The following is a 19993-nucleotide window of genomic DNA, read 5'->3' on the forward strand; positions in this document are numbered from 1 at the left end:
ACTATGATTCATTTTTTGACAGCCAGGTTCTTATTTATTTAAACATGGCATCCTGAAATACGTGTGGCTTTTGAATGGTGCTCCCTAGCAGGATGGTAAGTAAACAACAGCGTTTTGCCTTTTGAGTCTTTTTGTGAAATGCAACTGGCCGGTTCCACTTGGGGTCCCTCTGGACCTCAGCATTTCTATGCAAGTGCTACTGTCATGTTTTACATCAGTCTGTGTCAAATGGGTGATAGTTTCCTTGTCTTCCAATGGAAATTGTGTTAGGAAACAAGTGGGCTAGTTCTCCTACCCTGATGAAATACAGATTTACATTAAGCGGCTGCTGGGGTTTGGTACAAAAAAATCCCAATTTCTAGGCATTTGGGGCATCTACTTTCCCCCTCTGCTGATCTAAAATGAACTTACCTAATGCTTCTCTGGCAGAGTAATAATCACACCAAGATTCCTCCGCTCCATTTATTGGAATATCTTGAGCGCTATCTACTGGCCAAATGTGGCATTGCAGCTTAAAGCGTGAGCCCCAGGCAAATGGTCACTGGACTCTTAAGGGTAACTTCTGTCTATTGGCTGAGTATATGCGATATGTTTTAGCACATTCTGATACATACTAACTAAGGACCTGCATTCTTAAATGATATCACTGCCAGGGATCACTCATTGCTTTCTAGATCAGAAGAGCCCTTGGTTAAGAGTTGTGCAAATTGTAGTGTAAGTGAAATGTAGCCAGTGGGCAGGTGCCTGCTTGTCCTTCCTTGAAATGGGTAACTAGGAATAGCTTAAATCTGATTCTCACTTTGCTGAGTAATGTGAATGGATAAAAATAAGCCTTTAACTTAAAATGAGCTTTAAAGAGTCATTCAATAATTCTGTATCTTCATGTGTATACAAAGGAAGAATAGAGCAGTTTAAAAAAAATCCTTTCCAGTTAATTTGCACTCAATCCTAGGTAAAAAGCACACGCCAAAACTAATAGTATTGATCAGAATGCCTAAAAGGTAACAAAAAGCCAATATTTAGTGTGAATTAAAATTCATCAAGTTTATGCTAACCAAACTATTTTCTGCCCAGGGTCTTATGTTTTAAGCACCTTGTAAATTACCCAGAGAAGTTTATTATGCTTTCATCAAGATTGCAGAAAAGAGCATATGAGGAAGGCGTGCATAGTGTTGAACAACTGAGAATCAATGCCAGGTGACTTGGGAGTCGTGGTCAAAGAGCCAAGGGATCTTATTATTGTAGCAAAATGAATGATTGTCCCACTTAGGGCAAATAACTATAAAGGGAGGACCAAGGAAGGAGATCACTCTGGATTATCAGGAAATAATGAAGAGAAGGGCCTCATATGTTGACATTAACTTAGGCAAAGATTCAGATTATGAAGCTGTAGTTAACAGGAACTTTATGCAGACATACTGATTCAACAATATACAGGGAAATAGACTGTCCTATCTTAATTTTTGAGTTACTAAAATGCAACTTAAGCTGCCTTTCACTCAATTATTTTAAATTGTTTATTCAGTAATTTGGAATGATTTATGTCAGTTCATACCTATGTATTCTAATTCAAATTATAATTTAAAAAATTGAATATCCTAGGTTTTGAGACTGTGTGATATATGTAACATATTCAGTTATCTGTATGCTATTGAATAATACAGTTATAAACATTTTGATTGATAATGAGAAAAGAGAATGTAAATTAAAAATACATAACTACAACTTAAAACTGTTCTGTTTCAGCAATAGAATATTTTTAAAATGGTATTTGTAGGCACAAGCAGGAATCTCACTAATACTTATTTTCAATAATTCCTAAATTAAGCTTTCTATTTTTAATCCCAGGTGCTGTACATATATTATCACATATAATCATTACAACAACCCTGTAAGGTAGATACTATCTGAAATTTGCAATGGCAAAGCTGAGGAATAGAGGAATTAAGTATTTTGCCCAAGATCACTTAGTTCTCATGGGACAGGACCCAGGATTTGGACCTGGAAGCTCTGGAGCTTTCTCTCCTAATCCTGATACAACATTGTCTCTAGCCATATTGCTCTTTACCTCTTGTCAGTAAAGTCACAGTTCTGCCCAAATTCTTCTTCCTTTTTCTCTCATTGTGACCGACGGAAATGGGGAAAAGGGGCATATCCTGTGATGCTACTAAAGAAGTTGTGTGTATACAGGTGTTTGTGTGTATGTGAACTATTTGGCACAGTGCCTGGCACTGATTGGCAATCCCCCAAAGCTTGTTAAATCACAATCATGTGAACGCTGTTTTCAAACTGAAAGGAGGTATGTCTTGTTTTTTTTTTTCATTTCACGAGGAATTCCTGTAACGGATTGCCTTGTGTAACTCCATCAGGCTGGGAACCACGTTTCCCAGTGTTAGTTCCCCTTGTATAGTTGTGTTAGAGTTGGCCAAAGAGATCTACATCTGCTCGAGAGCTGGGAGGCTGGAAGCTCCTGGCAGCCCTTCCTCCCTGCAAGGTCTTCACCTTCCCGATTGGCTTCTCAGAATGTCGTGACCGACCGTTGGCAGACATCATGTCTAAGTTTTATCCTTGCTGTCTTAATTTGCCCAGCTGAAAATTGACCACAGCAGTCACAACTGGTCAGTGAGCACCAAGGCTCTCAGCTCTCTTAGTGTCTGGCAATTGCCTGATCATTTGCCGCAGAGATGCCTTCCTGGGGCGGGGTAGGGGGACGACTGAGCCCCACTTCTAGTCCATAATGGGCTAAATATCACCACGGAGTTTTTCCTGGCTTTCCCTTCCTCTGCCTACAGAGGATTCTGCCTGCGTCCGCTGATGGGAACTTCCCCTCTTTTCCTCTCTAAGGAAAGTCCTATGTGGCCAGACTTCTTAGACCTCAGCGGTGGCAATTCTAGAGTAAATGAGCTGCTGTGTGCGGTGGGCGGGACTGCGGCGCTTCTGCTGGGAGGGGAGCCGCTGAGTAGGCTCCCTGGTTTTTTAGGAGACGATTTTTTATATTTTTAATTTTTAATGGAAATTTAGTCGATTTACACTGTTGTGTTAAGCAGAACCAAGGACATGTGAGGTAGTGAGGGTTGGAGGATCCCTTTGAGGAGTGGTTGGGAAGGCAGGTGGAGTAGTTTTAGTATATAAATGCAGTGGAAAGGGAAAAGGGATTCTAAAAAATATTTCAAGGACTGTATAGCCCTTTCATTGTATGAAAAACATTAAGAACTTGCATTATTTTTAAATTGGTTTCAGGTGCATGGATTGGGTTCTTTAAATTGTGACCCCTCCCCACTCTTTGGGATTGGACCGTGTGGACTGTGGCTTTGTAAGCGTTATATGTTTATATAAATAGGCTTCATGAATATCACTGTCTCCAAATCAGCAATAAAAACAATTCACCCAAATCTGTCAAATTTCTCAAGACTTTCACACTTTTTCTGAATCTAAAATTAATCTTGTAAGTATTATCCAAAGTGTAAAAGTGTATTCCAACATCTGTGTTTCTCAAAGTGTATTTTACTAAACCACCCCCAAGGGAAGTTACTAGATATTTACATGAAGAAAAAATTCTGTATTCAACCAAGTTTGGGAAAAACTACATGAAACAAAGTTAATTGATTTATTCAAGGATTATTCAAAGCCCTTAGTTTTTTTCTTGGAACTTTTTGAGTACCTCTTTTGAGGCTAGTGTGATGAAAAATATACTTTGGGAGACACAAAGAGAACCATATAGTAGCCATGTCTTCCTTTACACAGGAGAGATCCAGTGGGATCAGAGACAAAGGCAAATGTGTCTGGATCTTTGTCTCTGCATTGATCATGGGAAAGGAAAAAGTGAGAGCAAAGCTTGTGAAGACCAGCTTTTATGATATTCAATTTTATCCCTTAATTATAGTTAGCTTATTTCTGCTTTGAGAACATTAAAGTCAGCATGGGATAGAAGTGGGTGTTTTTTGTTTTGTTTGCATACAGTAAAACTCCCTCTTGGTTGTGTATATTTCCTGTGTTTTGGCAAAAGCACACAGCCTCAATTCCCTCGCAGTTTTCTTATACTGTCCTTTGTAGTCAATCCATCCCCACAATCCCAAGCCCTGGCAACGACCTGATTTGTTTTCCATACCAACACGTTTTCCCTTTCCTGGACGTCAAAAAATATGTAGCCTTTGGGAATCTGGCTCCTTTCACTTAGCAAAATGCCTTTGTTTCATCCAGGCTTTTGCACAAATCAATAGTTAGTTTCTGTATTGTGCTGTACAGAGATTTTGGAATTTGTTTATTCATTCTCCTCTTGAAGGACATCTAGGTTCTTTCTAGTTTCAGGCAATTATGAATAAAGCTGGGTGAACATTCATTTTTCAGCTCACTTGAGTAAATACCTTGTAGTGGGAATGCTGGGTCATACGTTAAGTTCGTGTTTAACTGCAAAAGAAATCAACAAACTATTTTCCAAAGTGTCTGTACCATTTTGAATTCCCACAAGTGGTGTATGAGAGTTACAGTTGCTCTTCATCCTCACGCGCATCGGATGTTGTCAGATTTTAAAAGCTTAAACCGTTTCAACAGGTGTGTGTTGACATCTCGTTGTGTTTTTAATTTGCATTTCCTTAAAGTCTCATGATGTTGAGCACACTTTCATGTGTTTATTTGCCATCCATATGTCTTCTTCAATGAAGTGTTCAAATGTTTTGCCTGATTTCTATTGTGGTGTCTTACTGTTTTTTTTTTAAATACTATTGTGCTTGGGAAGTGTTTATATATTCTTGATACAAGCCTTTTATCAGATATGTGATTTACAAACGTTTTCGTCTATTCTGTGGGTTGTCTTTTCATCCTTTTAACAGTGTCTTTCGCAGAGCAAAAGTTAAACATTTTGAGAATCCAGTTAATCAATATTTTCTTTTATGGATTGTGCGTTTGATGTTATATCTAAAAACTCTTTAATAAACCCAGTGTAATGCAGATTGCTCCCAGAAGAGTTTTTGTACTTATGCATATTACCTTTAGGTCTATGACCATTTTAAAATTAAAATATATATATATAGTGTGAGATATGGAGCAAAGTTGTTGTTGCTCTCCTTTTTTTCCATTTTTTTCTTTTTCTGCATAGGTGTCCAATTGTTCTACCACCGTTTGTTGAAAAAGCTTTCTCCGTTGAATTGCCTTTGTCAAGGAATCACTTGACTATATTTGTGTCATCTATTTCTGGGCTCTTTATTCTGTCTGATTGATCTAGGTGTCTGTCCTTTTTCCAGTACAACACTGTCTCGATGACTATAGCCTTAGGGTAAATCTTGCAATTGAGTAATGTGACTTTGTTCTTTTCTTTTTCAGAATTTCAGAATTGGCTATTCTTGTTCCCTTACCTTTCCGTGTACATTTTAGAATCAGCATGTCAATGTCTACCCCCCAAAAAGCCTTCTGGGAGTTATATTGGGATTGCATTATGAATCTATAGATCAAATTGTGGGGAAGAGATGAGGAATGGAGTTTTGATCGTTGTTTCTTTACTAAGACAACAAACAAACAAAATGTAAACCTTTTCTTCCTATTAGAAACTAAAGCCCAAACACCATAGCCTGACACTCGAAGTTCTCTACCATTCAGCAGTAATCATTTTTCCAAGCCTTCTATTTTATAACTTTTCAGCCTAGATTCTCTTCTCCAGCCAAAAGTAAAGTGCTGCCTCTCCAACATACAAGGGCACCTGCATGCCTGTTAATTCACCCTTTTACCTCCTCCAAAATCCTGCCTCCCCCTTTATTTCAAATTCATTTTGAAGGTTTAACTCAAGTGAAACTTTCCGTGGTTTATCCAACTGATGATTATCTCTTGGTTTCTGGGTTCCCTTCCACAGAGTTATGTGAACACCACTCATTAGACGCTTCCCAAACATTGTGGTGTATCGTGACTGTCATTTTTATCTGAGAATGCCTTATCAGAAGCACCACCTGGTAAACTCCCTGAACGTATAGATTGTATTTATGCTTTTTTCTGCCTCTACAGAACGTGAGGCTATGCAGCATACATGACTGATATCTGTAACTGTTAATTAATTAGAACAAACTAACTTTCAGTGTTTTGATATACCTGATATCCCTAACTGTTAATTAATTAGAACAAACTAACTTTCAATGTTTGATGCACTAATAATAAGGCATTAAGACTTCTGATATGACTTCAAATTTTAAATATTTGGCCTGGGAAGTGCTTGGCTTCAGATAAGGCTGCTTATGTAAACCATCTTAGTAGTTCTAGATTGAATCTTATTTTCTCCTCATACCTCTCCATCCACCCACCCCCCTTGGCATCTGGGTGAGTTACTTGGTATTTGGGGGTTCCCTGTTTTAGATCTTCTATATAGGGCCGTGTTTTCTGGGGCTTTGCTTACTTCAGTCTTCTGATAAAACATTTTCTCTCACCTGTACCATATCCTCAAAGGTCTGTTCCTTTCTAAGTGATATGCTGGAGATCAGAAAGAGAGAGGGGGATTTTGATCTGATGGATTAATCTTTGATGATACACTAACAGAATTCAGGTTGGAAATTCTAGTGAAAAGTGTATGGCCTTTGAAGTCAGAGAGTCCTATATTCAAGTCCAAGCTCTGCCAGTGACCATCTTTGTGACCTTGTGAATTGTGAAGTTCAGATGAAAGCACACACAATATTTCTAGAGCATAAGGAGCGCAATACACATTCATTTCTTTGTCCCTGTTTTTCTATAATCCTTCCCTGAGAATACGGCAATAGCTGTTAGTAATGATGTAACATTTTCTGTATGCCAGGCACTGTGCTAGGTGATTTACACACGTTTTCTCATAATCCATAAAGCAACCTTACTTTTTAGTATTACTATGCCATTTTTCACAAGAACAAGCGAAGACTTAGTTTAAAGAACACTTTGTAAGGTCATAAAATTGGGAACTAGTGAGACTGGCGTTTGAACCTCTGTCTGATGACTTTGGAGACCTGGGTTCTTAGTTACTATACCACATCTCACTCATTAGATGCACTGTGTCTCCTTAGGAATTTCATGGGTGAGGTTAAGAATGGAGAACATTCAACATCTAGCAAACTTATGGGAAATATATTTTTAGTTGTCTGGATTTTTCATCCGTCCTTTGGACCATACTACAAATGTAACGCTCATTGGTAGTTTATAAAATATGTTTCAGTTGGGCTAAATATATTTACATATTCATAGCACTCTTCTGGACTCTTTCTACCCTGATTCCTTATAGTCGGTTAATCAGGAAGTCTTTCATAACGTTGTCGCTGGTGTTTTTTTGCACTGATGCTTTAAATATGATCCAGCTCCATGAGCAAGAAGCCCTCCTCTCTTATGGTTATGGTGGAGGTGGCGGGGGTAGGAAGGCGCCTGGCTGATTCACGATCAGAGCTGCGTCTGCACTTCTGCAGCTGTCCTTCTCTGGGTTCTGTTCCTTCCGTCGACACCAGGGGCTTCCCAGGCCCCCTGTGAGCTGCTGAGCCACCAGCCGTCCCAGAAGGGTCAGCCTCTAGGACCTGGGTCCTTCTCTTGCCAGCAGGGAAGCGATATTTGCTCCTACTGACCAACTTTTACCCGAGATTTTTAGAGATGTGCAGTGGAGGGTTCTTATGGCATGGTTCTCTCCTCCTCGTCTTTCTTCATCTCCTCCTTTTACTTCTTTTTAAATTTACTTTTATTTTTCTCAAGGAGGCACATACTTCAAAAAGCTTACTTGTTATTTAAGGCTTGTCACGAAAAACAGGTGTCTCCTACTTACCTGTCACATACCCAGATCCTCACAACCACTTCAGCCTATTTTATCTGATTCATTTGGTATTTATTTCTATTTTCTACTTTACCATTTTCTCTATTTCTGTTTTTTTCTCATCTTATTTTTCTTACATAAAATGATTGTACTGCCGGTCTTTAATTTTTCTGTGGTAGGCAATTTCTGTTGACTTCCAACTGTGGGAGATAAAAGTTCTGTAGCTCTCAGTTGCTGTATTGCATCCGCTTAGCCCTTTAATATGGCTACATCAAAGCACCATGTACATATGCTGTTTTTACACTATTCTGATGATTCCAGTTGATTTTCATGGGTAAGCTATGTGGAAGGCCGTGATTACTTTTCCTATCCTGCACATGTTGTTTTTCCTAGAATTAATAATAATCTCATATTTTTGTTTAAATTTCTTTGTATTTAAATGGCAGCCCAACCACAGAAATTTCCTCAATGGCTTAATCTCCTCTCTGTACAAAGACCATTCATTACTGGTAATTCAGTTTCATTTCCTTGAGGATGTCTCTCCAGGAGACTTCGGAGCTGTTCCGGTCTGCTGCCACTCCCCCCTCCTCTCCTGTGGCACAGAGTGCACCCTGGGCTCTCCCTTCCCGTCAGACTGGGACCCCGTCACCTCTTCTTTATGGGAGTCCCCGGTTGCTTGTATGCCGTGCCTTCCTCTTTCTTGGTTTACTCTCCTTGGAGCCTGTCTTCCAGTGACTTCCTGAGAAAATGTGTCTGGAAGGGGAAATATTGGTGTGTTGAAAATCTGAAACTCCTCTTTTTTCTTTTTTTAATCATCACGATGCATCGATAGTGTATCAGAGTGTAGACATCTAAGGCGAAGTCAATCCCCGTCAGCATTTTGAAGGCACTGGCCTGCTGCCTTCTAGCTGTCTGTGTTGTGGCTGACAATTCTCAAGTCACTTTGAGTTTTAATTTTTACTTGTGACTTCTGATTTTGATTGCATTCTCTGGATGCTTAAAGTTTTTCTCTTTGTCTCCAGCATTTCATGATGGTGTGCCTTTAATGTGGACTTACATTTGCCTGCTATACTGAGCACACACTAGGCTCTCTCACGCTGGAAACACACCTTTTAGGGCTGGAAATTTTTCTTGAATTATTTATTTTATTATGCTCTCCTCGTTTTTTTAAAAAAAAGAGTTTCATTTTTCCTCTTTGTCTGAAAGGCTTATTATTCAGATGTTGGTCCTCTTAGGCTCTTATTTTCTCATCTTTTCAATTCTATATTTCATCTCCTTGTCTTTTTTCCTTTAGTCTTTCAAAGAGTTTCTTAATTTTGTCTTCCAAACCTTATACTGAATTTTCAGTTTATGTTACTCTGCTGTATTAAAAGGGCTCTCATCTTGTTCTAGTTTATGGATGAAATACCTTCTACCTCTCTGAGAAAATGGTTTTATTTTTGAAATTTTCCTCTGCTTGCAGCATCTCTGATTTTTCTCAGATTGCTTTCATCTCAGCCTGCCGTGCTAAGGGCTTCCCCAGTGGCAGGGTGGTCCTTGGCTATTTGCTCACATTGAGGAACAAGTCACTGAAAGGCTAATTGGAACCACTGTACGTACGAGTGTGTCAACTCTCAGCTTCACTGAAAATTAATTTGCCTTGACCATGCCCTTGGAGAACCCAAAAGTCAATACCATTAGCTGTTATCATTTTACTCTTGGCCTGATCAGAGTGCTCAGGAAGACCCTTCCCTTCTTCTTCTTGGAGACTCCAGGTCTTGCTTCCATTGTTCTAGCAGCTGAGTGGTGATACGAGCCTGCAGGGAGTGGGGTCAAAATTTAGTAGGAGAACTTTCACTTAATTTCTGTGTGTTGATTATGCATCTCCAACCTTCCAGGGTGTCTGAGAGGCTCTGGTCCAGAGACTCTCTGTCTTATGGTTTTCAGAGATGAGGAAGGGGAGTAGGGAGTTGGGGAGAGGGTTTGGATAATATCTGTTTCTCAAACATACTTTCAACCAACCTTCCTGTTTTTGGCTACATTTCCCAGGCATGTTTGAAGTCATCGATTCCTGAGCCTTTATTTTTTTGAGAACAGAATTTTTTTTTTTAAACTCAGCTTTAACAGTTCAGTTTTCTCAAATCTGGGAGAATAGTTATTAAGTCCTGCTTTTCCCAATTTGTGCTTTTAAGTTTCTCTCCCACCCCCTTTTTTTTTGACCCTTGAAATTAACCTTTGAAATTTTGAAAAAATTATTAAAGTTTCCACTTGTGGTTATTTTAACAGGGTTTTGGGAGGGAGAATTAAACGTATGTGTTCCGTTTGCCATTTTTTAAGTAGAATTCACTTTCATTCTTTCCTGCCTCATACCCTTTTCTCCGCTGAACCTGAACATCCTGTTCCCTTCAAATCCCAGACCAGCTGCTCTGTCTGGCTCAAGCTGCCAGGCCCCTTCATCATCTGACTGTCTATGGGGCCCTGTTGCTTCTCCTGCAGGTGCCGTTTCTTCTAACTCTGTCTGTGTCCCAACACCAGTGAAGCACTGGGTTCTTTCCCCCTCCTCAAGGTCCCTGGGTCCACGCTGATCTGTTTTGAGATCTCTCAGCACTCTATGATCTGCTGAGTGTTCTCAGTTCCACGTCTGGAGTCTCCCAGAACAGTGAGTGAAGTCTGCCAGGGCACACGGAAGACAAACCAGCCCCAAAGGATCACCTCTCCTCCCAGGCACATGTTGTTAGTTAAGTGATTTTCGTGTGTGGTGTCTTCATGATGGCTAGGGTCACCACTTGCAGTTCTAGAAATGCGTTTTCCATTTGGCCACATTTCTTTCTTTATATTTTTTTGTCCTGTTTTTTGGGGGGAGAAAAAAGTTTCTAATGCTCCCCTTATATTTCTGGTCAACATTTCATTTGTCAAATGATCATACCTTTTGTAATTCCAGCATCTTACTGCATTTATATGTTCTTTTAGTGACAGATAACCAACTCTTTACATAAAGCACAATTTTTACTGTAAAATTCTAATACTGTTTTTCTGATTATGGACCTAAGGTATATTCGTTGTGAAACGCGAAGTTCAGTGAGGTTAAGTAATTTGCTTAAAGTCATCCATCTAACTGGTGTCATCATTCACATCCAAACTGTTGGCTGCTCTGCTATACTACGTGTCATTAACCTAAGCTGAGTTTTGCAACAGAAGAGCCATATAAATGGTCATTATGTATAAATGATTATAAAATTCCATCGAAATTATATTCTTTTGGTCTTATTGATAGTCACATTCAAAGTTTATAATAGTATCAGCGAGCATTTTCTCAGAAGTACTTAATCTATTAATGAATCATTTCAGCATTCAACAAATATTACATAAGCACCTGTCATGTTCTGAACTGTGCTAGGGGTTGGGCAGTCATTGGTAAACAAATAAGAATTTTAGGGTGAGAAATTTTTTATTTTCTCATTTTGGATTTGGATGTAGGGTTGTCTCTACCTTGTCTGCTCAAGAGAGAGATTCTTTTTTTTTAAAATTGAAGTATAGTCAGTTTACAGTGTGTTGATTTCTGGTGTACAACATAATGTTTCAGTCATACATGTACATACATATATTCGTTTTCCTATTCTTTTTCATTATAGGTTACTGCAAGGTATTGAATATAGTTCCCCGTGCTACGCAGTGGGACCTTGTTTATCTATTTTACACGTAGCAATTAGTATCTGCAAATCTCAACTCCAGATTTATCCCTCCCCCCCTGCCTTCCCTCCTGGTAACCACAAGTTTGTTTTTTATGTCTGTAAGTCTGTTTCTGTTTTGTAAATAAGTTCATTTGTGTCTTTTTTAGATTCCACATATAAGTGATTTCATATGGTATTTTTCTTAAGAGAGAGATTCTTAAATGCCTGGAGTTTCTCTAGCTGTGCCATTGGGAGGCAACTCGTTTTTCAGTCTCCCCAGTCCTGCAAGCTCATGATAGGCATTCTACCAGCAGGCATGGCTATAAATGACCTGTAAATTATTATAGGTCTGGCTTAGGAAATCAAACAGATATCTTAAATCAACAAGTTTTTGGCTGATTTCCAGCTCTAATAGGACTCGTTCCAAATCATCCTCTGTAGTCACTAGTGAAAAAATCAATGAGCAGCTCACTGGGATATGTAATGAGGGAAAAGACATGAGTTGAAAGGAAAACAAACAGTAAAAAAATTCAATATTTAGTATGAAAGAAAATCAACCACTTGCAGTGTTATCAGCTATTTATATTCCTAAAGTTATGCACCATCTTGGTGTTTAAATTATTGCCTTCCCCTGAAAACCTAAAATGGCAAGGTACTTCTGAGTCCAGTGAACTTTGGCCTGCAGACCTAAGGAAGTATGCTTAGCTCGTGTTGTGGTCTTTATTGTTTTGCCTCCATGGGGTGTGGGCTTCTCCAGTGGTAAACACGTTCTTTCTTTCTTCCATTATTTGCGAAGAAGTAACACAGAAATGGCTAACTGATCATTATATATTTTTTTACCGAACAACTGTGTGTCAGTTACATTTTGCTCAGACATCAACCTTTGGGGAACTTGGACTTGAAGCAATAATTTGTAACCAGCCATACCTCACAATCATCTGTAGAGGGTTTAAGAACTTCAGGTGCCTGGGCACTGTCCCTGGCTGTTCTGAAAAGCCCCACGTGTAAATGACTCTGCTGGGCCATCAGGAGCGGGAGGCCCTGGGCAGCAGCATGAGTCCAACTAGAGGGAGCTATGTTGGGGACCCCTGGGGGCCCTGAGAGTTGGGTGAAGACTGAATTAGGCACATCCAGATTAAGAGGACAAAAATAGAGAGCTCAGTTCATGGTGGGAATGGAGAGAAAGGATACAAATGCCTTTAGTAAATGACTCAAGCAAAGTGCTGATTTAGTACGTCTTCAAGGAAGGGTCTAGGCCGGTGCTGTGCAACAGAAGCATAATGTGAGGCACCCATGCATTTCAACATTTTCTAGTTGGTGCATTAAAGAAAGCAGGAAGACATAGGCCAAATTAATTTTCATAATATATTTTATATGAGTCAATATATCACAGATATTATCACTTTAACAGCTAACAATATGAAACCTTATTCATGAGATATTTTAATCCTTCTTTCATGCTGAGTCTTTGAAATCCAGTGTGTATTTTATACTGACAGCCCATCTCAGTTTGGACTCCTCCCATTTCGAGTGCTCAGTACGAGGGTCACTTGTGGCTTCCATATTAGACATTGTGGATCTAGGTGGGTGATTGATCTGAATCCAGTGGCAGGCAGTGTCAGCTCCCGCAGAGAAGATAATCTGAGCTAGGAATTAGACTTTTCTGTGGGAAGTTTTCAGTGATCTAGGCCTTAGGGAAGAAGTTTTGGAGGATTATGGTTTCGGTAGCAAATGGAATTGTTGAGAAAACTGGTGGATGGAAGGGGAAGCTGGTCATTCTGCAACCAAGCAGTAGAGAAGAAACAATTGAGGGGATAAAATAACCAATAGTTGCTTGAACGTTAACCATGTGCCAGACACTGTTCTCTACACTAAACATATTTTCTTATTTAATTCATTGCAGGAACTCTGTGAAGTAGATTGGAGCCACAGCGTATGGCCAGTCCTGATGAGAATGGTGAGTACCCTCTGGAGTTTTGCAGTGTGGAGGTTGGTACTATTATCAGCACCCCCATCTTACAGATGAGGAAAACGAGGCTTTCCCTCTCCTCTCCTTCATTTCCATATACCTGCTCTTCTCTTTGTCTGGTCTCTGTTCTGCAGTGACCTGCCTTTGCCATCATTTCTCTCTGATTTAAATTATTGTTTTTCCACTTAGAGAAAAAGGGAGAAAAATACTGTAGTGTCCATCCTCAGACTCTGCTTCCTGCCTCTCAAAGTGCTCACACTTCCTCCTTTGACTTACAGCTGGCGAGGTTCCATCTGGCTGCACTGCCTGAGGGTAGGGCTTATGAATAAAACCAGCTAGTTATCGATAACTCCTCAGGCCTGAAAACCCCAAACACACAAACGGCAAGAAAATACCCAAACAAGTAAAAATTAGTATCTCGACTTTACATTGTAAAGAGAATTGGTGTTTTTTTTCTTCTGTAGCAGTTATGCCTGAAGCCCAGCGGTCTTCAGGAATCTCCTTTTCAGCATTGTAGGTGGTTAAGACCAGCTCAAACTCCAGCTTAAAGGGAAGGACAGACACCAGGCTTCAAAGTAGGATTTCTGCTAATTCCTAACTAATCTTTAAATTCTAACTTAAAGATGAAAGAATAGGTTCTTTTACACAACCTCGCACTATCAGATGACACGCTGTGCGTGTTTTGAAGGGCATGTCACTACTGTCTCCGCTACACACGGTCTCTTGGATCCAAGGGCTCTCTCGGGATACATTGTATGTTCCTCAGTTACTGCAATCAGTGACTTCAGACCAGCTGGGAAAAATACATGGAGAAGGAATAAAAGTGTATATTTGCATGTTAAAGAATGGAGAACTTAGTGCAATGAAGAGAAAGTTAAGCTTCTAAAAACATTGGGGGAAAAAAGAAACAAGAATTTATTCTGAATGTTGTTTGCTGTTGTAGTTACTTTGAAAGATTTTCAACCAATATGTATTTTTTAATGCTAATTATTTTTTGAATTTATTTATTTATTTATTTATTTATTTCTTGTCAGTGGGGGTACTGGTGATTGAACCCAGGACCTTGAGCATGCTAAGTACATGCTCTACCACTGAGCTATATACCCTACACCCCTCTAAACCAATGTGCATTTTTGAATTTCCATTGGTGTGACAGTATTATGAGTTGCAGGAATGTTACAACACCTGGTTTTTCAACCAATCTCAATTGTTTATTCAATAAATTCCCAAGTGGTGCATGTTCTGAGCTGGCACCATGGGCCAGTTGTTGGTTCTCCTGGGCCTTGGATCTCTCACGTACCAAGTAGGTAAATAATGCCAGAATTAAGGGTTGCATGAGGGTTAGAAATAACATGTACAAGGGGCCTGCCGTAGTCTCTGGAAGGCAGCAGCGGTAAATGGGAGTTTCTTTTTTCTTTTAAAGAAAGATTTTACATCGAGTTGGTGAAGTAGATTTATGTACAAACAATAAAAATACAAAATGCATGGAGTATATGAAATAAGAGGTAAAGTTAAGACATCAGAGGGGAGGGGAGGCTACGGCTTGATCCAGTTGGTGTGTTTCTCCCAGGCTGGTCTGTGAGCCCATGAGGGTGGAGTCCTGCCCTGCTTTGTTCATCCTTGCCTCTCCAGCACCGGGTGCAGAAACTGGTTTGTGGTAGATATTCAGACAATACATCTGGACAATAATACAAACTGGGAATTCATAAAAGCACCAGTTATGTGTTATCTGCTTTCAGTCAGTGCCTTGGGCATGCAGGCAGGGCACACAGGCTCAGGAAACCCAGGGGGACTTCATGCAGGAGGCAACATGAAGATCAGGTAGAATTTAAAGACCCAGAGTGGGTGGCCAAAGGGCATTTCCTGCATGAACAAGGGTGCAGAAGCTAGAATAGTACCAATTATTGAGGTGGTATTAAAAACCAATTTGACCGGAAGAGGTTTATGTTAATATTTATGAAGCAGTAAGACTGGTGGATATTTCAGGTAAGATTCAGAGAGCCTTGAGCACCAGGGCTGTTTTCCCAGCTAAGTGCAGTGGGTAACAAAAATTACCCTTTGAAACTGCCCTAATCAACAACCTCGTCAAATTCTCAAAGCCCCTGAACAGATAGGAGAAGCCTCCCCCTAGGAGTTCCCCTGCCCTCATTTACACTGTAACACAATTGCTGAAGGTCTGTGAGCTGAGATGTGGAGATGCTGCCTGTTTTGCATGGCCTGGTGCCAGGAAATCTTCCAGCCCAGCTGGGAGCCCTAGTCTGAACAGATCGCCTTTAAATGCACAATCAAAGCCAGGTCAAATGTGTTCCAGAACAGACTGAAAAACGTGAAGCCAAATATGATAAATTGTGGCGAGCAAGTTGGCTGTGAAAGATTTTGGCTCTCTGTGCTATTTTCCACACATCGTTCAGGGAGCGGTTTGCTTGCTGATTGTTGGGTGCATTTTAAAAGCAGAACCCTGTGCCTTCCGACAGTGATGGCCAATAACTCTTCCCCGTATGCTGCGTTATTACCTGGCTGCAATGAGGGGCCAAGTAACATGAGCATTTGGTATGGTCTGGATTGGTCACAATTAGGCACAATCCAATTTCTGTGATATTAGCTGGAAATAACTCAATTATCTTCTCACCTCCTTTAATCCACTTTTCCAGTTTCCCTTTTTTTATTTCTTTGCTGTGATTTGATGTCCTGAGTCTTCTTCTAGGTACCACGTGCTTCCAGATTCTCTCCATCCTATACCCTTTCTTTTTTCTGTTTTTATTTTTAAATCGTAACTTTATTTGTGTGTGTTAAGAGCTTGGAGTGGCTCTTTATGTGAGAGTTGCAGAAAATGACGATTACGTAGAACATTCTGACTTCCTATTGTATCTAGACCTTGGTGGGTTGTCTCGTAAAACTCAATATAAGGGACATAATAAGTTTAAAATACAGGATGCTCAGCCCCAGTGACACATTTCAGAGTGTCCTGAAGGATATTTTATTTTATTGAAAAAAATTATTTTACTTTAAGAATAAGTTGATCTGGGAAAGGTGAATTCATAAACCTGGCATCTACCTTTCTTAACAGCTGGAAAACTCTGGCAGGCCTACTTTTGGATCATTAGAAGTATTTAAACACACAGTGATGCCAGATCCTGGCTGTGCTTCTCAGCCCCCGTGCTAATAAACTGATATTTTGGACAGCTGCTACTCTTTTGATAGTGAGATTAAAAAATTTACACAACATTGTAAATGCAGAGAGAGAGAATCATCTATAATTTAAGAAAAAAGGGAAAAAGACTGAAGAAACCAATGTCACAGAAAAAGAAGGGAATAAACCTCAAAACGTTATTTAGAATATTTAGTTATTTTTAACAAGTGTGATATTTTTGTAGTTTTTTAAATATTCTTCCATCGTTCTCAGCAGTGACTTTTACTTTTCTTCTATGCGTATTCGTAGATTTTTTCACATTCTCTATAATAATGCTATGTATTATAATCAGAAAAATGCAATATTAAGTGAATCATTAGCTTCGTAAAACTTCTGTTAGGGTTGGCGAGCGACATTGGCCCTGTTCCTTACCCATGATGTTTCTCTGCATCTTCGTCAGTTTCTTTTATCAGTGTTTTATAGTTTTTAGCCTATAGGTCTTTCACTTCCTTGGTTAAGTTTATTCATAGGTTTGTTTTTTTTTTTTTTGGTGCAATTTAAATGTGTAGTGTTTCTTGTCTGATTGCTGTGGCTGGGACTTTCAATAGTATGTTAAATAGAAGTGGTGAGAGTGGGCATCCTTGTCTTGTTCCCGAATTTAATGGGAAGGCTTTCAGCGTTACACCACTGAGCGTTATGTAGCCTGTGGGTTTGTCATAAATGGCTTCTATTATGTTGAGATATGTTCCCTCTATACCCACTTTGATGAGAGTTTTTACCATGGATGGAGGTTGAATTTTATCAAATGCTTTTTCTGCGTCTATTGAGATGATCGTGTGGTTTTTGTCCTTTCTCTTGTTGATGTGGTGTACCATGTTGATTGATTTGTGTATGCTGAACCATCTTTGAGACTCTGGAATGAATCCAACTTGATCATGATGTGTGATCCTTTTTATGTATTGTTGGATTCAGTTTGCTAATATTTCATTGAGGAACTTTTGCATCTTTGTTCATCAACGATAGTGGCCTGTCATTTTCTTTTTTGGTGGTGTCTTTGTCTGGTTTTGGTATCAGAGTAGTGATGGCTTCATAGAATGTGTTTTGGAGTATTCCCTCCTCTTCAGTTTTGGGGAATACTTTGATCAGGATAATAATGCATCTATTTAATTTTATACATAGCGAGACAAATGCTCAATGCATATATGTATCACGTTATGTAATTTTCTGCTATGACCACTTTTAAAATGTGACTCTGTAGTGCTGCGGATCATGTTGAATAAGATGTTTCCTAAAGGAGTCTTGAATTACTCTTCATCCCTCTTGACTCTCTATAAATGATTACTCCCCACCCCCAATCCTCTTATCCTCCCAGGCCTAAACCCGGGGTGTTCTCCATGGTCCTGTCTTGCGACAGATGGAACTTCTGATTCTGGAGCCTGAATCCAGCCTAAGCATGATCCAGTCTCAGGCTAACCCTGCAGACTAGTCCGTCTCCAGGTTCTCTGTGTTCCCAGGAAATGGAACCAGTTGCCATTGGTGTGCAGGTGCTGCAGTCTGGTCTGCCCTCCTCTTACCATGCCCCCTTCTGCTAGAATATTCTCATCCCTTCTTCATTAACCAGGATTCTACTAGTTCTCACCTGTGTAAATTTGCAAACATTACCTACCCTGGCTGGTAGCCTTGTGAAGGGAAAGAATGAGGAAACAGTGTGGGACCCATCCAGCACAGTCCCTGATAGGTATGGTGTTCCCAAGTGTACCTTCCGTTCCCCCAGGATGAGGCTTTTCCCCTGGAAGGATTAATCCTTCACTGTCTTAGCATTTTATCTGGACTTCTCAGCCTTTAGGCTGCATGTTAAATAGACTTAATGTACAACTAGTGTCTCACTTAAAGTGGCAGGGATGACTGGTTTTGTATTCCATCATTTATCCCCACTCCTTCTTAGTAATAGAACCCTGCCTGACTGAAAACCTCTCTTTGCTGTAACTGGTCATTTGACTAAATTCTGTCCAGAGACACGTATGCAGACACATTGTATGCGACATCTGGAAATCTACATAAAATCCAGGAGGCAAGTCATTCTTTGTCCCTTCTTCATTTGTGCTGCTTGAAATGTAGATGGCTGAAATGCACCAGCCATTTTGGGCCAGGAAATGACTTTGAGACCTCTTTTGGTCAAAACACAATTATTGTTGTTATTATTATTTTCATATTCAAATAAACTTTAATTGATAGGTCCATTAGACGACTGCAGGACAATTCTTGGTCTAATTTACCTTTGTGTATGTGATAGCAGTGTTTCTCTAATTGTCTGTGGTGAGGCACAGCTCCCCTGCCCAAACCATTAGGGGTGGGCACTCTAGCAAAACAAACAAACAAAAAAACAGAAACAACTAAAAATAAATGATTCAGAATAATGAAATAAAAAAAACATATAATATGCAAGTCCCAATTCTTTATTATTAGATTTAACACACAAAAATTATAGTTTAATAAGTATAATCAGAAGATGCAACATAGGAAGAAAGAGAGAAAATTGAAGAACTATACACATTGTTCTTTAGTAGTGTGAATAGAAGGTGATTTATACAGAGCATCACTATATACTCCTATCTTTCGGTCATTCTGCAGTGTAATTAAACAAAAGGTTATGAGTAAAATACTGACTTCATATATTATGAACTCCAGTTTGTTCATTTTGAATGGATACCATATATATCAATACTTTAGGTTTTATATAATGAATAATCTTGTTAATTTATTAAATCTAGATTGGATTGGTAACAGTGCTATTTTCAAGGGATGACATACAGGTTATTGATGGGAATGGAAGAAGGGGTTTTAGAGCACACATTTGACTTCAGTTCTCACTGTTTGTAAGGGCAGCTTTGCTGTTGCGGTCTCCTTGGTGTAAGGCCATGGGTTCTGAAATCAGTCTCTCTGGGTCATACCTTTATATGCTTTTGCTAAGTATCACGCATTGGGTTTGTTGGGGTGGAAGAAATTCTCCTCTTCCCTTCTAGGTTCTTCTGGCTGGTCTTGGAATTAAAATGGCATAAGACAGATTAACAGGAGAAAAAGCAAATAGCAGTTTAATAATATGGGCATATGAAAGGGACCCAGGAAAACCGAGTAACTCACCAAAATGGCCCGGAAACCCTCCCCTTAAAGACAACCTTCACCTAAGACGAAAGAGGATGCTGGGGATAGTGCTTTGGAATTTCAAAGGGGAGAAAGGCAATTCATGTGGAGATGGAGAAGCAGATGTTGGATAAACAAATATTTGGCCCCTACACAGACAATAGGACACAGAGTGGACTCTGATTTCTGGGCTTTGCCTGAGTTTCCTCCACCACACCAGCCCATACTCTGCGGATATCTGTGGTGGTAGCTGTGTTCTGGGAACCTTCCTTCCTCCATCTTCTCCGTGCACTTGTTGACCATGGGAGGACCTTGCTGAGGTCAGATGTCCTTCAGTAAAGGACAGTGGGGGACCTAGGTGTGTC

The 19993-nt window shown here is 39.8% G+C and overlaps 1 long non-coding RNA gene across 1 annotated transcript in view; it reads left to right on the forward strand.

Moving 5' to 3' along the window:
- LOC116663600 overlaps positions 1-19993 on the forward strand; it is a 90390-nt gene continuing 70397 nt past the window's right edge. The window contains exons 1-2 of the long non-coding RNA XR_004319820.1: positions 1-95; positions 13292-13345. This is a non-coding gene — a long non-coding RNA (uncharacterized LOC116663600). The remainder of the gene's footprint in view (positions 96-13291; positions 13346-19993) is intronic.

The sequence above is a fragment of the Camelus ferus genome, chromosome 5 (genome assembly GCF_009834535.1).
Source record: "Camelus ferus isolate YT-003-E chromosome 5, BCGSAC_Cfer_1.0, whole genome shotgun sequence".
NCBI classification, from domain to species: domain Eukaryota; kingdom Metazoa; phylum Chordata; class Mammalia; order Artiodactyla; family Camelidae; genus Camelus; species Camelus ferus.